We start from the raw sequence: 20,221 nt of genomic DNA, 5'->3' as shown, positions 1-20,221 counted from the left end.
TGTGTGTGTGTGTGTGTGTTTGTGCACCTGTGGCTGCTAGAACCTTAAGTTAGCACAGTCTGAGAAAAGCAGAATGTAACAGATGTAATTGTAGAAGTTGGTATCTCTTGGGACAGCGTTTCTTTGTTAGGGCAATTTCAAGATCAGAACAAACCTTGTGGAAGGCGAGCATAGTGGGTAAGGCCAGAAGCAAAGTTTATTTATAGGTGAGGAGCCTGTGTTATATACATTAGAATTGGTATTAATGAGAACAGGCCAGGTTCACAACCAGAAGTTACAAAAATTAATAACTAGTTTTTGTTTGTCCAGTAGTCCTTTGCTCAAAACGCCATGAAGAAAAATATTGCAAACAGAAGAACTAACAGAAATAATGGATATACAGAAATGGACAAATGGAAGATGTGCAGTTGCCTGCAGTGACCCGTGTCTTAGTTGTGGCTAGGGATGGGAACTGGCAATTTTCTGTACCCATCCTGGAGTTTCTACAGCCAGTCTATGGCAGTCACAGGTCTGACAGTAACAGGTCTGCCCCTCTGGGGAAGTGTCATACGGAGCAAGGACATAGAGCAGTATAAGTCAGCTCTGAGGGCGAAATGTTCTTCATTCTCAGTGATGATCCTTGGTCCCTGAGGGAGACAGGAAATGCATTGGAGGGGGAATGTGCCCTGGAGGGTAGAGGAGAACCTGGAGGGTAGAGGTCTCCTGGGGGCAAGGGTACCCTAAAGGCCATCTTGCAGGGCTCTTGGCTGCTGCTCTGCGGAGTATTTTTGGGGTTTTGTCTGAAGCTATGAGGGAGGCAGCTTTGCCTTGAGGCCTCAGTCTGGAGGCATGGAGGCAGCTCAGAGGTTGAGATTGTTTTAGGCTGAATCCAACCATTTAGTTTTGGGTTAGGTTGCATGCCAGTCATTACGTTGTGGGGTAGGAAGTAAGGGGATATTTTATTAAATTCAATGTGCCAGAAATTCTGTCTGTACTAAATTTTGTTTTTTTTTTTCAGGACCCTTCTCTTGCTCATCCTTATTCCCTGATAAAGTGGCTTTAGAAATGGCTAATAGGCCCCCCTTTTATCCCCCCTATTAGACCTCCTGACCACTACCAGATGGATTATGCTGCAAAATACTCCATTCAGAATTGGTATTAGTACTTGTATTAATATTTCTAAAAAGTTTATTAATATTATTTACTTATATTTTTCTGTATTGGGCATTTAACCCAGATTTTTGGGCAAGTTAGAATCTCTCACTGAGATATCTATCTATCTATCTATCTATCTATCTATCTATCTATCTATCTATCTATCTATCTATCTATCTATCCATCTTTCTAGATGTGTCTATATCTATATCTACATCTATATCTATAGCTATATATCTCAGTGGGGGGTTCTAACTTGATATGTATAATGCAATGGGCAATATATAACCATTTACATATAATAATGGGTATATATCCACTTTGTTAAGACTTTCTAAGTTTATTATATGGTGAAATTATTTCAGACATATTTGGCTTCAAGTAAGTGGTTAAAATTAATTTGGCCTGCTCTTTTTCATTTTCAAAAATGTTCTGTTATCTTATTAAGTGTATGTGCAAAGCCAAGAGAAGATGTATATGGATTGTTGGAAAATTACTCAAACACAACACCAAGCTACTTGAGTGAGCTGCCTCCCTGAGAATTCGACTACAGTTCACTGAGGTGGGGAAAAAATACAATTTAGGTGCAGAAGAAGTGAGGATGCAACTGGAGAGAGTGTGTGATATTGACCCGAGGAAGGCAGGTGGCTCTGGGGACTGAGCTTGCTCTCCAGCATTGTGCTCAGCGACCTCCTCAGTCACAGGAAACCAGCCCATGAGTGAGTAATGGAGCCACGGGGACATGATTCACACCTCACCTCTGAGCATGACAGATGCCAGTCCCTGCAAGGTCACAGGCATCAGGATCTCACACCTAACCCCCTCTCCCCCAGCTTCCCAGCCAATGCAGTCCCTGAAGTTTTCATGCTGTATCACAAAGAGTCAGTTTATTTTCTCTAAGAGAAGGGAGGATCAAAATTAGAAAGCTCCCTGATAATCTTAGGAAATTGGGTACCAACTGGGCATAAATCCAAATGTGATCGATCAGTTTATCTATCAGAGGGCCTACGTTAAGCATCTAGAAAGTATCTTATCTAGTTGTGTTTCAAGTAATTGCTGGTTAATGAATGCCTAGTAAGAGCATCATTGGGAATGGCACTCATAGAACCTGCAACAGACAGCACTGTATTTTCCCTGAAAATTCAGTATATTTTGTCAAATAAAAAAATAGTTTCTGCTTGGCCAGGCAGCTTAGAAAAATGTTTCCTGGCCCTTCAAAATGTCAGCAGGTAATTCTTTGCTTCCTACAGTCTAAGCAAGAATCTATCAGGAGTCATTCTGTCTCCACGCTGAGAATGAGAGCTACTCAGGGCTTTAGGCTGTATCTTTGTGTCTTTTTTACTTTAATTGCATATCTTTATGCTAACATTGTAGGCTTGTTGACATGTTTTTTTCACATATGGTACATATGATACATGGTAGTTAGAACATAAAATATTCAATATAAAGGATTTTCCCCTCTTTTTTATTGTGAAAATACTGTACAGAGGGGTTACAATTACATGGGCAAGATAATGAGTACATTTCTTATCAAGCATTGTAGCCTCCTCCTTTGTTCTCCTTTGGAGGTTGCTAAAGGTGAGGATGAGACAAGATGGCTGAGCTACTGTTTCATTTCTCCACTACTCCTGCCTCAGTGCCAGGTCCTTCACCTCGACCACCTGAATCCTATGACAGCCCTGGGAGGGGAGTGCAGATGTCGCTGATACAAAGGACTAGCCATTCTTTTGCTTATTCAACTTATAAATGCCACCCAATCCATGGGAGAGCCTCAGCTCAGTTAATTCCTGGATATATCTGCAACCTCCACCCTTCTGTCAAACCCTGGGATACAGAAGTGAAACCAACAAGCCTTCTTTTAATATCTGGTTTTAATATCTGGTAGGACATTTTTCTATGTAAGTATCTGGTGCAGATTTTCTTTTTTTATTGTGAACATACTGTACAGAGGGGTTACAATTACATGGGCAAGATAATGAGTACATTTCTTATCAAGCACTGCAGCCTCCTCCTTTGTTTCCCCTTCACATCCCTTCCCAGCCTCCCCACCCACCCAATCCTCCCCCCCCCCAAGTTGTAAAGTTCGTTTTCGACATGACAACTTGTACTTCTCATTGTTGCAATGGGTCCACCTGTACCCTTAGCAGATTTTCTAAGCAGGTCTTAGGACTCCTGTCATCTGGAAAGGTCAGGACAGGTTAAAGGCTCAAATTTATGTCTGTATTTTTGTGTCAGTTCTGGTTTTAATTCAGGGCATAGGCACTGTCCCTGAGCTGTTTATGGCTCAAGGCTAATGTTCTATTGCTTGAGCCAAAGCTCCACTTCTGCCTTTTTTTTTTTTGGATAAGTAATTAGAGATTAAGAGTCTTCAAGGACTTTCCTTGCCCTACCTGGCTTCATACAGAGATCCTCACATCTCACTCTCCTAAGTAGCTAGGATTACAGGCATGAGCCACTGGTGCCTGGCTCAAGTGCACTTCTTTGAATTCAGTACTCAAAAAAAAATTCGAAGGTTTTTGTGAGTTTTATACTGGTTGGTTTGCAAGACAGCTTCGACATCAGTGACCATCAGCATGGTTTTGTAACCTAAATCTAAGATCTGCTCCCATGGAATGAGGCAGGTGAAGGTGAAGGAGAAATTCTGCCACATCCCATTAGTCAGAACCAACGGTCAGTGAGTTTGGCTAAGTGGGCACAATTTGGGCAATGCCTACCTCATAAAGATGACAGCATCATGTGATGTTTTAGCTAGGCTCATGGTCTCAATTTACCTTCTTACCATTCCAAGCTCAGAACCAGTAGAACAGGTTATTGATACCACAGGATTCTTACCTTGTGAGTCCCAACCCTAACCTTAATATGCACATTCTGTGTGAACTTTAAGATGACAGATCACACAGGAAGGAAAAATTGCTCTTCCCTTACCCAAGCATGTGTGAAAGAAATTGAGGCACAATCCAATAGAGCCAGTGATTCTTTGGAACTCCAGATCCTTCTTTACAGAGATAATAGGAAGACTATGGCAAAAGGACTCAGATCCTTGTAACTCTTGTCTGCTTTGATTGAGTTCATTCAGAGAACAAGGATGTACATGGCTAACCAATGATTCACCTAACAGCAAATGGATAACCCAAAGACTGGCAAGTCCTCAGCCACTTCTAGTATATTTGAGAGTTAGAAGTGCTTCTTCTGAGGAGACAGGGTTATTAGAACCCCAAGTCAGAGTAGACCTGGTACAGTAACCATATCATTTCCTCTAGTTTTGTATAGTTCAGTTGGATTCTTTATGCAGCATCAGCAAAACAGCAGAGCCTACATCGAGCATAGCTTTCCAGATTGTTCCCCTTGCCTCTGTGCTCACTAAAGTCTCAATGATTACCCAGGAAAATGTTTCTACCCTGACAGATGGTATGCAAACTAGGAAAAGCTGTGGATGTGGATGAAGATCTAGGGAATGAGATCAACCAAATGATCCCTTAGAGGAGGTTGAACTGCCTCAGCAGGGCAACCATCAAAAGAAATATGGTCAAATGCAGATATACACTAATAAATATAAACCACAGAGGAGAAGACAATGGTGTAATTCCTATGAACAATTTACTTAAAGTCTAACAAAACGAATTCCAGGAAGCTGGCACATACGTTGTTGTGGGGAGTGGGGGAAGGTGAAGAGGAAAAGATTATATGAATGTAGTGGGGAAGAGGGGTAAAAAACAGTCATCATATCTGATATATATATATATATATATATATATGTGAAAATGATTGCAGATGACTTGAAAGGGTGGTTAGGAGAGATGGGGAAGAGATGAGGATTGATTGAAATGATGACATTGCACTTATAAACTGACATGTTGAATTAAAATCCCTTGGTACAACTACTTAAAGATACTACTACTACTATTACTACCACCACCACCACCACCACCACCACCACCACTACTGCTGTACAGACAAGCAGGCTAACACCCAATAAAACAATAATTAATGAGGACTGGGAACCAATGGTTCACACATTCCTGACAATGTTGCAGATTTGTTGCTGTTTCTTTTTGCTTAGTCAAATCAATGCTTTGAGCAACTAAGAAATAAAGAGAGAAAAAAAGAGAAAGAAAGAAACAGAAAAATGAAAACCGTGATAGAAAAGAATCTTCAAGATTATATTGTCACAATAAGGATGATGGAGCAGGTCAGTTGGGTGAAGCATGTTCCCAGTCATGTCAGTAAGATTATAGATAGATGCTAGGCAGACAGACAGATAGATGGAAATACATATTTTCACATGTTTGCCACTGATAACTCTGGTTGCCCTTCTGTGGGTAGGGGTGGAGAATGAGATAGCTGGGGCTTATGGGAGGGAGTAAGATGTTTATTTCATGGTATATTTTTCTTATGTATACAGTGTTTGTTTTGTCCTCTGTGACACCTATGGAAGGGAAATGTTCTGTCTTTGCTTTCCACCAGCTTTGTGCTCCTTGGCTGATTCTCTCTTGGAAAGTTGAAGGGAGAGGGAGCAGGGAAGATGGTGTTAGGTCATCACTCTATGGCTCAGAACACAAGGAAATAAAGCTTAAATCTCTTTCCGTCTTTTGCTGAACCAGAGAATATATAAATAATCGTAAGCAAAATGGGTTCAGTGAACTTGAATACTGCGAAAATGCCGCTGTTCAACAGTAAACTTGGTATTCTCAAGGGTCTATAGGAGCTCTGATTTTCATTACAATTTGAGGTGAATTTTTCCAGATCCACCCAATCATTTTGACAGCTCACTGCCTTTGTTCTCATTGACTATTTGAGATAGGAGGTAATTATTAAATATGGGATAATGCAGGAAAGGAAGTGAGATTCCGCATGAATTTAGAGCTATGTTGAATGAACTTATGGACAATAGAGCTGATTGCTCATTGCTAATAGCACTTGAAATAGAATTGTGGATCTTCTTTGTAAAGGTAACATTTTTTCATTTGTTTAGTATTCAAGAGCGAATTATTCTTTCTGGAACTTTCTCACTTCTAGCATCTATGCATCTCCTAATTTTTTTTAATGTACTAATATGAATATCTGAAATCTAGACCCTGGAATCTAGACTATGGAAAATGGTTTTTTTTAATGGTATGTTAGCAAGAATGCACACACAAGACAAAACACACAACTGCACACTCACACATTTCTCTCCATATTTCTGATTGATATCTTTGGTCCCTGCAGTGGGTGGGTGGTGGTGGGGGAGATATAGGATGGTGCCTGGAGCTCAAAGGAGGAAGGAAGTAGCCATGGTAATGCTTCTGAAGCCATATATTCTTCCAGGAGTTTGTCCTTGGCTCTCAAGAATAAGAGTCTCTTCCCTTGAGCCTGGGCAGGTATATAACTAATTTTACCAAGTGAGTGTGGTAGAAGTACTTCCAAGGCAGGACCAAACAGTATCCATTGAGCTCTCTGTCTCTTTCTTTGTACTATATCTTTTTCTTTCTTTCTGTTCCCTCAGTTTCTGCCTTTCTTTAACTCATGGAGCACTCACCTTTGGAATCCACCCTCCACCGTGTGAATAAACTGAGGCCTACCAACATTCCTGCCTGAGTTGGCTTTGTCAATAGCTTGTAGAAATCGCCCACACGGGAGTGAGAAGCCTCCTACCACAGAAGGCTCCTCCTCTGATCTTAGCCATCCCAGGGACACAGACTAGAACAGAAATACCTTACCCCTACATTTCTGCCTACAATGCAGATCTATACACAATGTTGTTGCTTTAGCACTCTGACTGCCAAGTGCTGTGTTCCTTTCTGCTGTAAGCATTCCCCAATTCCCCACAGCCCTGTCCACACCAGCCTCACTTGCTCCCACTTAATCTGCTCCCTTCAATCAACCAATCTAGGGAGTTTTATTAGTGGGCTAAGCCTGCCATAACCAAGTGCTGCAGACTGAGTGATTTAAATGAGGGAAATATAGTGATTCTCACTTATGGAGGTTGGAAGTTAGAGATCAAAGTATTTGCAGATCTCTGGCCCTCGCAGCGCTTCCTCTAAGAGCCTTGGAGTGGCAGGCCAGGCACTGGGAAAGGATCTGTTCCAGCCCTCTTTCCTGGCTGCTGGTAAACCTTGGCAGTGTATCATAACTCCATATCATCTCTCCCTTGTGCACATGGCTGCCTTCAAATTTCCCCTTCATCAGTGTATCAGTCATATTGGATCAGGGGCTACCCTAGTTCACTATGATCTCATGTTAATCAGCGCCATTTGCAAAGGTCCAACTTCCAAATAAGATCATGTTCTGGTACAGTGGGTCTGGGCTGTCAACCTATGATCCTGAGGTGGGAGCAGAGATAAGAGCAGGGCTGTCTTACTGTGAAGAGTTCCTGGATGTGGCTCTAGATCTCTGACTTTCTCTGACTTGCCTGCATGGCCCATATCTGCACAAATCAGGGGATTCTTGGTCATCTTTGCTATAGGATTTAGTTGTTGTTGCTGCTGCTGTTGTTGTTGTTGATGGTGGTGGTGATGGTACTGGGGCTTTAACACAAGGCCTTGGTACTGTTGTTAAGGCTGGTATCCTTGAGCTACATCTCCCTCTCTGGCTTTTTGCTTGTTAATTGGAGACATGAGTCTCATGAACTTACCTGCCTGGGCTGGCTTTCAACTGTGATCCTCAGATATCAGTTTCCTGAGCAGCTAGAATTACAAGGGTGAGCTTCGGGTGCCTGGTTAACTTCAAAATATTATTCACTGCCCCAAGCTTCACCTTCCTGGCAAAGTGAGTACAAACAAGCTTGTTTTTTAAATTAAATTTTTTAAATTGTAAAGGTGATGTACAGAGGGATTACAGTTACATGAGTCAGGTAAGGAGTAAAGTTCCTTTTGAACAGTGTTAGCCCCCTCCCTCGTTTTCTCCCAGTTTCTCCCCTCCTGACTTCCCTTCCCCCAGAGTTGTATAGTTCATTCCCAACATGATGTCTAGTGAGTTTCATTGCTGAATTTGGTTCACCTTTTGTCCCATTGTTTCTGTGCTTCCCTTTTCCTTCCCCAACTCAGATAAACTTTTATACAAGACAAAGGGTACAGAACTCAAAAACAGAGACAGAAGGGAATAAACCAAAGAAAAAAGGAAAGAAAGGAAGAAAAAAAGAATTTCAAACAGTATAATAAAAAAACCCTCTTGCTTCTATTTCAATCAACAGCATTTTATTATGATCTTATGTACATAGCTATATAAAATTATCTTTAAGTAGCTGTACAAAGGAGTTGCCATTTAACAAAACAGTTTATGAATACAATGAATCTTAATCAATGCCACCCCTCTCAACATTCTTACTTATCCCTTCCAACCCACAGCTTCGCTTGATTTTCGTTTAATATATAGCTTAGAAAATTAAGCTAGTAAATTTTATTTGTTGATTTTGTATCTTATTGTTTGCTGAAAATATTTACCACACCTACCAGTTTTCTGGCAGTCTCTAGAGTATTTTTTTTCTCTTATGAACAGGGGGAGTTACAGTTATCTAAATACAGGGATGTGTACATTTCTTTCCTTTTTGGACACTGTGACCTCTTCCTCATTTTCTCCTGTTTTCCCCTTCCCATTCTCCTTCCCCCCAAGTTGTAAAGTTCTTCTTCTTCTTCTATGTTGTTGTTGTTGAGGGCTTGAATTCAGGGCCTGGGATCTATCCCTGAGTTTTTTCACTCAGGGATAGCATTCTACCACTTTGAGCCATAGCACCATTTCTGGTTTTCTGGTGGTTCATTGGAGATAATTGTCTCATCAACTTTCTTACCTGGGTTGGCATTGAATCATGATTCTCAGATCTCAGTCTCCTGAGTTGTTAGGATTACAAGCATGAGCTAGGCAGCAAACAAGTTTATCATATGTATGAATATACATATGTATGTATAAGTATATATATGCATATATATATATGTATACACACACACACACACACACACACACACACACATGTTCGTTGTCACATAACATCACTGTCAGCACCGAAGATTGCTGTTGAGATTTCTCACTCTTAGAAATGATGCATGTGGGCATTTGTGCTCACAATTGCTGGTGAGGCTTCAGAACATTAACGACTCTGTTGAACTACTTTCTCTCCAAGCCTGGAGTCTAGCTATGGCTAGATGATAGCACTCAGGTGGCCGCTCATAGACACCTACGCATGAATAGTCTAAGACATTTTAGAATGGAGTAATTATTCTAAAAATGTAGCCCACAATTCTGCACACCCCTCTGATGCCTCGCTGAGCCCAGGCTCTCCCTAGCCATGACTGTGGCCATTTCAGTCCTGGAGAGGCACCAGCCCCGATCATCTCTGCTGATGTATGTCTGGCCTCTCAAGGTTTAAGGAGGCTAAGTGGCTTCATCCATCACCCAGAAGCTTTTTGTGGCTATTCTGTATAGCTCCCAGACACTTAAGAAGAACACAAAGTCATAGATAATTTTAATTGCCTTTGTTTACTGAGTGCTTGCTGTGAGCCAGGCTGGGTGAAGTAGGATCCTTGCATTGACCCACTTAATCCTTCCTGAGATCATGTTGTCCTCATCCAGCCCCCTCCCTACGCCTTCACCCCCCCGCATGTTCCCATGGCTGGCTAGCAGCAGGCACTGTGTCTAACCTTCTCCTCAATCCTTAACACCCTGATCTTCTTCTGCCTGCCGTACATAAATCTTCCTTCTCCTTATGAGAGACCTGGTTTAAAGTTTCCTGATCACAATGTGTTGGAGGTGAGTGCCTGGCTCTTCACTCTGGAAGGCATCATTCAGGTGCAGATGGCCTGGCTCAGGCCCATAGTGGCTCCTGTGGAATCCTTCTCCTGTCTTTAAGAGGTTCTGCCTCTAGGTGGCAGTGTGATACCATCCTGGCTCACAGTAGCCCTTGAGCCTGTAGCCAAGTGCTGGAATTCTTTTCCCTCAAATCTCCAGGGCTTTCCCTCCTTCCCAGATTCTAGATTGATTCTGACCACTTAGGATTATATCCCGGACAGAATGTAACAAAAAGTTTGAAACTGGGGTAGGACAATAGGGCCTGAAGAGAACTTTGTGGTCAGTGTTTCTGGCCCTGATGGGAATGATAGAGGATGGATGGAGAAGGGAAAGATAAATACAGGGTGAAGCCAGCTCTCATAGCCCTGACCCAGTGGGGAGCTGTATCAGGAACCAGGGATGAGGATGGGTGTGTCATCAGAGCATACACTGAGGTATTCCATGTCCAGGTCTGGTCCTTCAGGGCCCTGGACAAATGCAGAAAGCTCAGAAACCAATAGGAGCTGTGGTTCTATTATTCTTCCAAATTTAATACTGAAGAAACTGAAATATCAAGAAATCAAGTGAAAGAAACAGGTGAAGATATCAAGGTACAACTAGGCAATGGAAACTATCTTCTCCAATCTGCTGATGGCACTCTAGAGATCTAAGGGTTTGTGGCCTTGTTCTCCACAAGATTTTCCCTCTTTCTCCCTCCTTCCCTCCCTCCATCCCCCTCCTTGCATAACCAGAAAGTCTCCAAGTAATATGAATGAAAGTAGGAAGTGAGGTTGAAGCTAACCATTTGCATAATTCTTGTTTCCTCACAGCTACCTTTTATCAGAATATCATTTTGCCATCAGGATTTTGAAAACCAAACAGTCTGATACAAAGTAAGAACTAATCTCACCTTGACTTCCACCATATGGTGCTTCTCTTAGGAGCTGGGAAGGCTAAGAAAAAGGGCAAAGAATAATAAGAAAATCTAACATCTGAATGTCCTGTAAAAGCTAATACGGTAATGTTTCCAGAAAACTTTATTTATCATGAAATATTAAGCCAACAGCTCTCATACTTCAAGTACAGTTCTATACATATTTTTATTATTATTGCCTTTAAGTAGTTGTATAAATATGCCAGATTAATAGTACAATATGCCTTGATCAGTGTCACCTCTTCTCTGTCATTCTCCCTCCATTTATCTTAACCTCACTCATCTCTTCAAGCTACCTAGTTCCATTTTCCACACACACACACACACACACACACACACACACACACACACACACTGCATATTATGACTCTATTTGCCCACCCTTCTCTACATTCATCTATCCTTGGTCCTCCCCCCAGGAAAAGTATATTTCACCTTCCTTGGATTTATTTTGTTAAACTGTAAGTTGCTTAGTGAAAAGGGTTACACTACTGGACTCTGCCCCTTGTCTACCATATATTAGTCAATTTGTTTGTGTGTTTATGTGTGCTTGTGTGTATGCATATGGCCCTGTATCTGTTTTGATATATGTTTACCACTTAGATCTAACTTCTATGTAGGAGAGAAAACATGTGCCCTTTGTCTTTCTGACCATCTTATTTCACTTAATATCATTTTTTTCCAGGTCCATTCATTTCCCTGCAAATAACATAGTATTATTTTTCCTGGAGGATGAGTACATTTCTATACATACCCCACATTTTTTTAGCTTCTTGATCCATTCATCCATTGTAGGGCAGTTGGGATGTTCCGATTACTTGGCTATGGTAAATAGTGCAGCAATGAACATGGGTGTGAAGGTATTTTCACTGTATCTTGATTTGTAAGCTTTGGGATAAATGCCCCCCAAAATGGCATTGATGGACCTTAAGTAGATTTATGTTTAGATTTTTGAGGAATCTCCAAACTGGACTGCACATAGATGACCCAACAAACATTTCTAACATTTACACACATGGAAGTATAGCCTGGCCATTGTGCAGACACACGATTATTTGTTTCTGAAATTACCCTTTCAGTCTCCCTTTACTTATGACAGAAAAAATGAAAAAGAATTAAACGAATTTAAATTCCTCCTTAGGTGAATGTTCTAGAAACTTCACCCACAGCAGTGTTTGCTAAGAACAATTGGGGAGTTAATAAAGTTCCTGGTGGTAGAGGGCCCTGGATGAGGTTGGTGAGACCAGACAGGAATTGACTGCTCCACAGTGGGTGGTCACCATGGCTACCTCGATATGTGGGTGGAACATGGTGGTCACATCTACCAGCCCCTGCTCAGACATCTGTGAGTCACAGCAAGTACCTGTGGGTGGTGATTACCAAGTGTTAATGCTTCTGTCCTGACATTAACTCCCACGGCGTGCATGGTCTGACAAATGGCCACATCCATCTTTCCCCCGCCTTCCTTCCCCTCCTCCTTTATCCCAGACTGTGAGGAACCATGGTATTCCTCACTTTGTTGCTATTTATGTCTGTCTGTCTGTCTTGGTTGCTGGCAGCTTATTTGCTTTTGTTCAAACCTTTTGATTTTTTTAAGAACACCTGCCAAGTATATGGAGATGCTGTAAGCCAGTGATTTTTGTATTGGCATGGCGTGGCTCCCAGTCTCTTAGGCTGGCTTCTCTGCCTCATGTCACAAAGAAAGCCTGTGAAAGCCTTGGTAAACACTATTAAGACCTAAATGGATGATGTTTGTAGAATGGCTCCAAGCTGTGGCTAATGGAATGATATATCCATTGTGCTGTTTAAGAACAAGGACAAAGAACTGGACACATGCCTTGTTACATATGCAAAAACCATGTGCCAACTAACAAATGGCTTCTGCTTTTCTACAAGCTGCCTGCTCACAGGGCAGGGCCCAGGTGGCGGTACAGCCAGTTCTGTGAACCTCTGCAGGCAGACATTGAAATGGTTGCACAGCTGTCCTGCGTTCCTCTTTCTGGCAGCTTCCTATACCTGCTCTACTCTGCTATTTGGAGGAGGTTGAAATGCTTACAGAGAGCAGGGTGAAGTCCCTTGGAAGTATGTGAATTGGGGCTTGTGTCTGTGTTGGAGATTTCTGCCTTCTCCCGGAGGAGATGGCATTCAAGAAGCTCTCCACTTTGAGGAGAATCAAGAGCAGGAGAGGCAAGAGCTGAACTTAAAATCCTGCTAACTATTGTACTTAATAACAAACATTATTCAATTAGGGGTCTTTGTTACTTGGATGTATGCATGGATAGATTGCATTGGCTCGATTCCTCCCAAGAACATGACTCATACTCTTACTTCTACGTAAGGCTTATATATTGGCCTCAGTCATCTTACTCATTTGGATGCCAAATAAAAATAAGTGCGAGGGAAAAAGTCAAAATCACTGGAACCAGTGGGTCATGCATGTAATCCTAGCTCCTTAGAAGGCTGAGGTTTGAGGATCACAATTTAAAGCCATCCCAAGCCCCCCCCCACAAAAAATCCCTAATATTTTTATCTAAAATTAACAAAAAGCCAGAAAGAGAGCTGAGGCTCAAGTGGTAGAATGCCAGCCTTAGATCATAAAGCCAAGGCAGAGCATAGATCCCAAGTTCAAACCCTAGGACCAGCAATACCATATTTACTTTATAGTAGTTGCCATTTTTTTTGTTCACAACACAGGCAGACGGTAATTCAGACAACTCACTTTCTTTTATCCCACCCCAATACATTCCTGTGCATGAACTCCTGTTTCCTAGTTTCTCTGATTCTTCGAGCCTCTTGATTTTAGAGCTGCAGGGAGATAGCAAGCTGTGGTTCTCTTGAGCTCACAGTCTAGGACATGTTTTCTACAATCCTTCAACAATTCTATAATGTACTGTTTTAATATCCAAGGGGAGACAGTAGTTGGAGTTGAGCTCAGGGCCAAACCTGTTTGTAAACATACCATAACTTGAGCCACAGATTTTTTACTTTTATTTTAGTTCACTTTTCTGGTAAGATCTTATTTTTTCTTGGGCCAGCCCCAAACTAAAATGTTCCTCACTCTGTCTCCCTTGTAGCTGGGATTACAGACATAAACTATCACGATCATGTACAGTTTTCTAAAACACAGTTGTGGAGTTGGAAAATTAGTGGATGTTAAATACTGAACAATCAAACCCTAAAGATAATGGTATGTGGTCTCTCACAATCATACTCTGTCTCTGTCTCTCTCTAGTACTAGGGCTTAATCTCAGGGCTTCAATTAGCTTTTTTTTTTCTCAAGGCTGGTGCTATACCTTGAGCCACATCTCCACTTCCTGGTTTTTGTTGGTTAATTGGTGACGAGTTTCACAGATGTGTCTGCTTTGGCTGGCTTTGAAACTTGATCCTCAGTTCTCAGCCACGTGAGTAGCTAGGATAAGTCTCTTTCTTTTTGCTTCCTCAGCATAAATCATGCAGTGCTTTCCCATGTAGCTAAGCTGGGATTTTTCTCATACTGTTACATTTCCACTGAACGTGTTCTAGCTTGTTTAGGTATTATCAACACGTGGAATTTGAAAGTGAACAGAATAATAGTCTAATGAGAGACAGGCAGTTCAGTCCTGAAAGTTTTGGTTAAGCCTTTATGCACTGATGTATTGTTGCAGTTAAGCATTTTAAATTATGTTATTGCCACCTTGCAAGGTGCTGAGCCTCTGATCCAAAGGAGGTAAGTTATGAATATAGGAAACTCACTCCAGGAAACTCGAATGTGAGAAGTGGCAATTATAAGAACACTGGTGGGAGCCAAATAGGTATTAGAAAAGCCGGCATAGGTGCTATCATGGAAAGGATGGAAATTGTGTTGGGAGTTGGCACCCCTGGGCCAGGCACTCTGGTCCTTCCTTAGTGCCCTCAGTTTACGGACATACTTAACCACAGTGAGAATGGGGCACAAGAACCCACTCCATAAAGGAGTCAATGAAGCTTAGAGGAGAAAATGAATCATACTGAGGTTCTAGCTCAGAGTTATACTCTCTTTCTTTGAAACAAAGGCTTCTTGGGGCTAAGGGTGAATCTCAGTGGTAGAACCCTTACCTAGTCTGGGTAAGGCTCTGGATTCAGTTCCTAGTATTATATAGGAGAAAAGGGGAAAATGTAGATAAGAACCAATGTATATCCTACAAAATTATAAGAAGGAAGGGGTGAGTAAGAGAGGGATGGGTGAGAATGTTGAATGAGGTGACATTAACCAAGGTATATGGTATTCACACACTACATTGTTAAATGGAAACTCCTTTGTGCAACTACCTGAAGATAATAACAAAAAAGAAAAAATATAAATTTAAAATAGAAAAATGTCGTCCATACCAAACCTGTTCTTCATTCTCAATAGGAAATTTGTGTCGCTTTTGTTTATGATAATTTCTGTTCAATAGAAAGCCCTAAGTAGAAATACAAACAAAAGAAAAGAAAGAAAAACATGGGGTCAATCCAGTTGCTGGGCTGGAAGAAGATACAATAGTGGACACTGTTTGGGAAAGGGTGAGACTTCTAAGCAATGTCTTTGTCCCTAGGTTCTATAATGATATTCTTTCATGAGGGCAGATTAAGATTAACCTACCTACCTAACCTAGCTTAACCTAGGTGAAGTTAACTCTTACTTGGATTTAAGGAGCTCAGATTCCTCCCACAAACAACCAAGGATCTTTGAGGGCTTTTAGTTTTCCCTGGATTTGTTTTTCTATTGACTTTTCCTGTCTTTATTCTGAAACCTGAAACTTTGCTTCATGGAATATCATATTCTTTCTACATGAATTCAACTGAACGTTTATTAGAGTAAAATCTGCCTAGGATAGATTTTGCTAAAGGTACGGGAATAATGAAAGCAAATAAGCCTTCTCCTTACTCTTCTTTTTAAGTTCATGAACATACATTCACACACATCACTTTCCAAAATAAAGGTCCACAAAAGATAAACAATAAAGTTCAACTGTATACGTTAGAGTAATTCAAATGTAAGTTTCTGTATTAGATTCCTATTTTTCCTTTGGTTTTCCTGTGCTTTATCATCCTTTAATGAATATTTATTGCTTTTATTATAAGGAAAGGAGGATGAAAGAAAGTAATATATTTAGTTAAAAAAAACTTATGTAAAAGAGTTCTTGTTTCAAAGGATCTGAGCTAGAAATCACCTTTCTTACCTTGCTGTTCAGTGCTGGTTCCTCCAACCTCAAAGGATCCCATGTTTCAATCTTCTTTCTTTTAATGTCTGAGGAGAGTAATCTAGTAGGGGGTCTGATGAAAGAATTTTTTAAAAATGGACTTTTTATGTGTGAAACCTGACATACTTCTAGAACAGAATCCCGGCCACGCAACTAGTAATTGCTCTTGACTTTAGGAGAGAAGAGACTTCCCTGTGCAGAAAGATAAAGGGCTCGCCAATGGTGAAATCTGTTTCAATAACTGATTAGTGTTTAGGACTGTGAGTTCTTTCTTCCTTCTCCTTTACCTGACTGACTCCTGTGAGGAGGTCATAGCCTCCTGGTCCTGCCTTCAGTAGACAATGACAGCAGAGGCTGGTCATGTTGCATGTTTCTGGCTACTCAACTGGGTTTCCAAGTCAGGTCCAAACATCCCTGGACTTGGATCTGAGTCAGAGGGACTCATAATCACTGGCCCAAACATTTGGTATCTGCCATGCATTCTCATTTCCATCCTATACCCGTTATAAGGGTATATAAGGGTATAGGATATCCTTTCGTTGCAGCCTTTCCATAGTGGATGAAATCTGTATTGAGTCTTTTCAGCTCTGGGTTGGGGAGGCCATGTCAGCAAGCTGGAAAGATATTCAGACAAGAAAAAGCATGGGAGCTAAACTTCGGCTCAGTTACCATGTAACCAGTGGCCACAAACTATCTAGAGCCCCAGTAACTTCACATTGAACAGAACTGTATGGTTATTTGGGAAAGCACACATCATATTGATTACACTTAGAATAAAAGCAGGTAGTATTGAGATTCAATTTTCCTCAAAAACTTTGATGTGAAAGTGAAGTGTCAGTTTTTCCTATTTTGGAATAAGTATAATAGACCGCTTTGCTCTGGGGTGTTATTGGAGACCTAGGATTGGATCTTGTCTTTTGGCTTCTGCTTCTATAATTCTAGGCAGGTTCCAGAAGGAGGAGATTGGTATTGAGCCATTTATTATTCTGCACAAGCTGACCATGGGGTCCTGATAATGCCCTCTAAGAAGTTGAAGCCTATTGCTCTAGGGTATGGAAATAAAAAGAGATTCTTTTCTTTGCAAATTAAATTTAATAAAAATACCATTGATTCTTTGAGAAGAAATAAAAAAATTAATTATTATGAAATGAAAAATCTCGCTGCCCACATCTTTCAGCCAGTAAATTATATTCTTATAGGTAATGCTGCCCAAAAGTCTTATCTGGGTTGGAAAGTATCACGGTGAGAATTACATTATTTCTTAATGAACTGGCTGAGGCATTAGTTAATTTTGTCAGAAAGTCATTACAAGAAAATATCTTCTCTATGAAACAAAGCTGGCTTTTATGCAATATTTTTGATTGCTAGCCTCTTCTTAATCCTGCTAAGAAAGTCTTAAAACATTTTCATTTTCAAGTATAAATTGTGATAGGGAGACTGTATGTGCTATAGTAATGGGTTGTATTTGGTTTTTATTTTTAATTTTAATATCTTTTACTGATTACAGGAACAGTTTTAAAACTTCGTTCAAAGTTGTTTCAAAATCTCTCCTAGGAAATTAGACTCAAAATTAAAGATGGAGTTGCCTAGAGGCATCTATAGAGATCATAAGACTGTGTGTATTTCTGAGGGAATTACTGCAGAAAATGGTTCTCTAATTTAAGGTACCTGTATTAAAACAACAGAAAATAACAATGTGTTGGCTCAGGTAGTTCATTCACAATGACTCAGCTTGACTCTATTCCATACTTTTGGCTATTAGGCTAGGAAAGAGTCTTAGAGATTTAAAAAAAAATTATCTTTTCCAACTGGTCTCAGGCAAACAAGGCATCTTGTTTGCCGCAAAGAACATAAGAACACTGGGATTTGAGGAATGAAAAGAGTTTCAAAAAATGTGTGAATCTGGGGCTTCCCCATTTCTGTCTCTCTATAATGGTGGTCCACTGTGTCCCCAGGTCTCCACTTGTCCTACATTTCTTTTTTATTTATTTTTTGTCAGTTGTGGGGCTTGAACTCTGGCCCTGGCACTGTCCCTCAGCTCAAGGTGAACGCTCTACTGCTAGAGCCATAGTGCACTTCCGGTTTTCTGGTGATTAATTGGAGATAAGAGTCTCATGAATTTTCCTGCCCAGGCTGGCTTTGAACCATGATCCTCAGATCTCAGTCTCCTGAGTAGCTAAGATTACAGGTGTGAGCCACCGGCGCCTGTCCTGTCCTACATTTCTATCCCAGCCCCTCCACTTATTTCAAAATGCTTTGAAGTCAAACAGACATTACTTTGACAAATTTTTTCCAAAGGTTCATAGGTAACTTGTAATGTTTTCTCTTGTATGTGGAAGTTAGATCTAAATTTAAAAAAATATATGTAAACATACACAGGGTCATATGTGTGATATATAATATGATATATCATATATATATACACACATACAAATATGTTAATGGAAGTATGGTATATGAATACAAAGGTTCCAAAATTGTATCTCCTTTGAACAACTTATAGTTTAACAGAATGAATACCAGAAAGCTGGAACATGTGTTATGCAGAGGGGTAAGTCAAGGGGGATGAGGGAAGATGAAGGAAGAGAGGAAAGGTGAGTGAATACAGTTTTAATGTTCAATGTACACACGCAAAAATGGAACTATGTAAATTGAGGTGACAGGTAGGTTTGGGAGATATGAAAGAAAATGATGAATGGGGTGACATTGATCCAGATGCCTTGTATTCACAACTGACAGCTCAATTGAAACCATTTTGTAAAACTACTTAAGGTAATAATAAACATCCCACTCAAAGGTTGTTTTCTACATCCTCTAGGAAATAAGATTTCATTGATTGCTCTTATGTTCAGAGAATCAAACCTGAACCAGTCAATGCTCTTGAGAACTTGTGTCTCCCTGGTGGCATGTGGTTAAGGAAATGTGTTAAAAAAGACTCACCTGATCCAAGGTTGTTGGGGCCTCTGGGCTATTACCACTTGAGAAGAGAGGAGATCCCGTGAATGGAATGAAACTAAGCACCCTTTGCAGAGGCATTAGCTGAAGCTATGAAACATGGTATATTTGTTCATCCACATACAGAAAACTGAAACTGGATCCCTATCTGGCACCCTGTATTAATGGCTACTCAAAATAGATGAAAGATTTCCGTGTACGACCTGAACCCTTGAAACTAGTATGGGAAGAAGTAGGAGAAACATTAGAACTTATTGACACAGGCAGAAAGTTTCTGAGTAAAGTTCAAAAAGCTCAGCAAATCAAAGAAAGAATTCACAACTGAGATTGCATCAAACTAAGTGTCTGCACAGAAAAAGATGTAGTTAACAAGCTAAAAAGACAGCCCACAGAATGGGAGAAAAATCTTTGCCAGCTAAAGTCAGTCATGGCCTGTTATCCAGGATATACAGAGAACTCAAGAAACAAACTTAACCTCCAAAGGATCAACAATCCAATTAATAAATGGGCAAATGAATGAAATAGGCTTCTCAGAAAAAGAAGTAAAAATGGTCAATAGACACAGGAAGAGGTGCTCAACATTTTGTAAAGGAAATGTAAATCAAAACAACATGGAGATTCTATCTCACTCCAGTTTATATGGCCATCATCAAGAATACAAACAACAGAGGCTGGTACAGATGTGGGGGAAAAAGAATCCTAGAACACTTTGGGTGGGAATGTAAACTGGTGCAACCACTGCTGGAAGGCAGTTTGGTAATTCCTGAAAACACGAAACATAAAATGACCCTAAAATCAAGTAATACAACTCTGAGGCATTCATCGAAAAAGAATCAGGGTAGAGTAAAGCTACTTGCACACCCATGGTTGTTGTTTGTTGCTGCACCATTCAATACAACCAAGGTATGGAAATAGCTCAGGTGCCCCTTGATGGATGAATGCATCAAGAAAATCTCTCTCTCTCTCTCTCTCTCTCTCTCTCTCTCTCACACACACACACACACACACATACACACAAGCACACACAATGGAATTTTATGCATTCATTGGGAAGCATGATATTTCACCATTTGCAAGTGGATGGGCCTAGAAAAAAATATGCTAACCAAAGTAAGTCAGACTCAGAAAGAAAAAGGATGCATGCTTTCTCTTGTATGTTGAAGTTAGAACTATTTTATGAATATATAAGTAAACATAAACAGGGCCAAATGCAGATCCAAACAAATGAATTAATCTTAGTATGATATATGCAAGGAAA

This window comes from Dipodomys ordii, unplaced genomic scaffold (genome assembly GCF_000151885.1).
Source record: "Dipodomys ordii isolate 6190 unplaced genomic scaffold, Dord_2.0 Scaffold76, whole genome shotgun sequence".
Classification (NCBI taxonomy): Eukaryota; Metazoa; Chordata; class Mammalia; order Rodentia; family Heteromyidae; genus Dipodomys; species Dipodomys ordii.
This window is presented reverse-complemented; position numbering follows the sequence as displayed.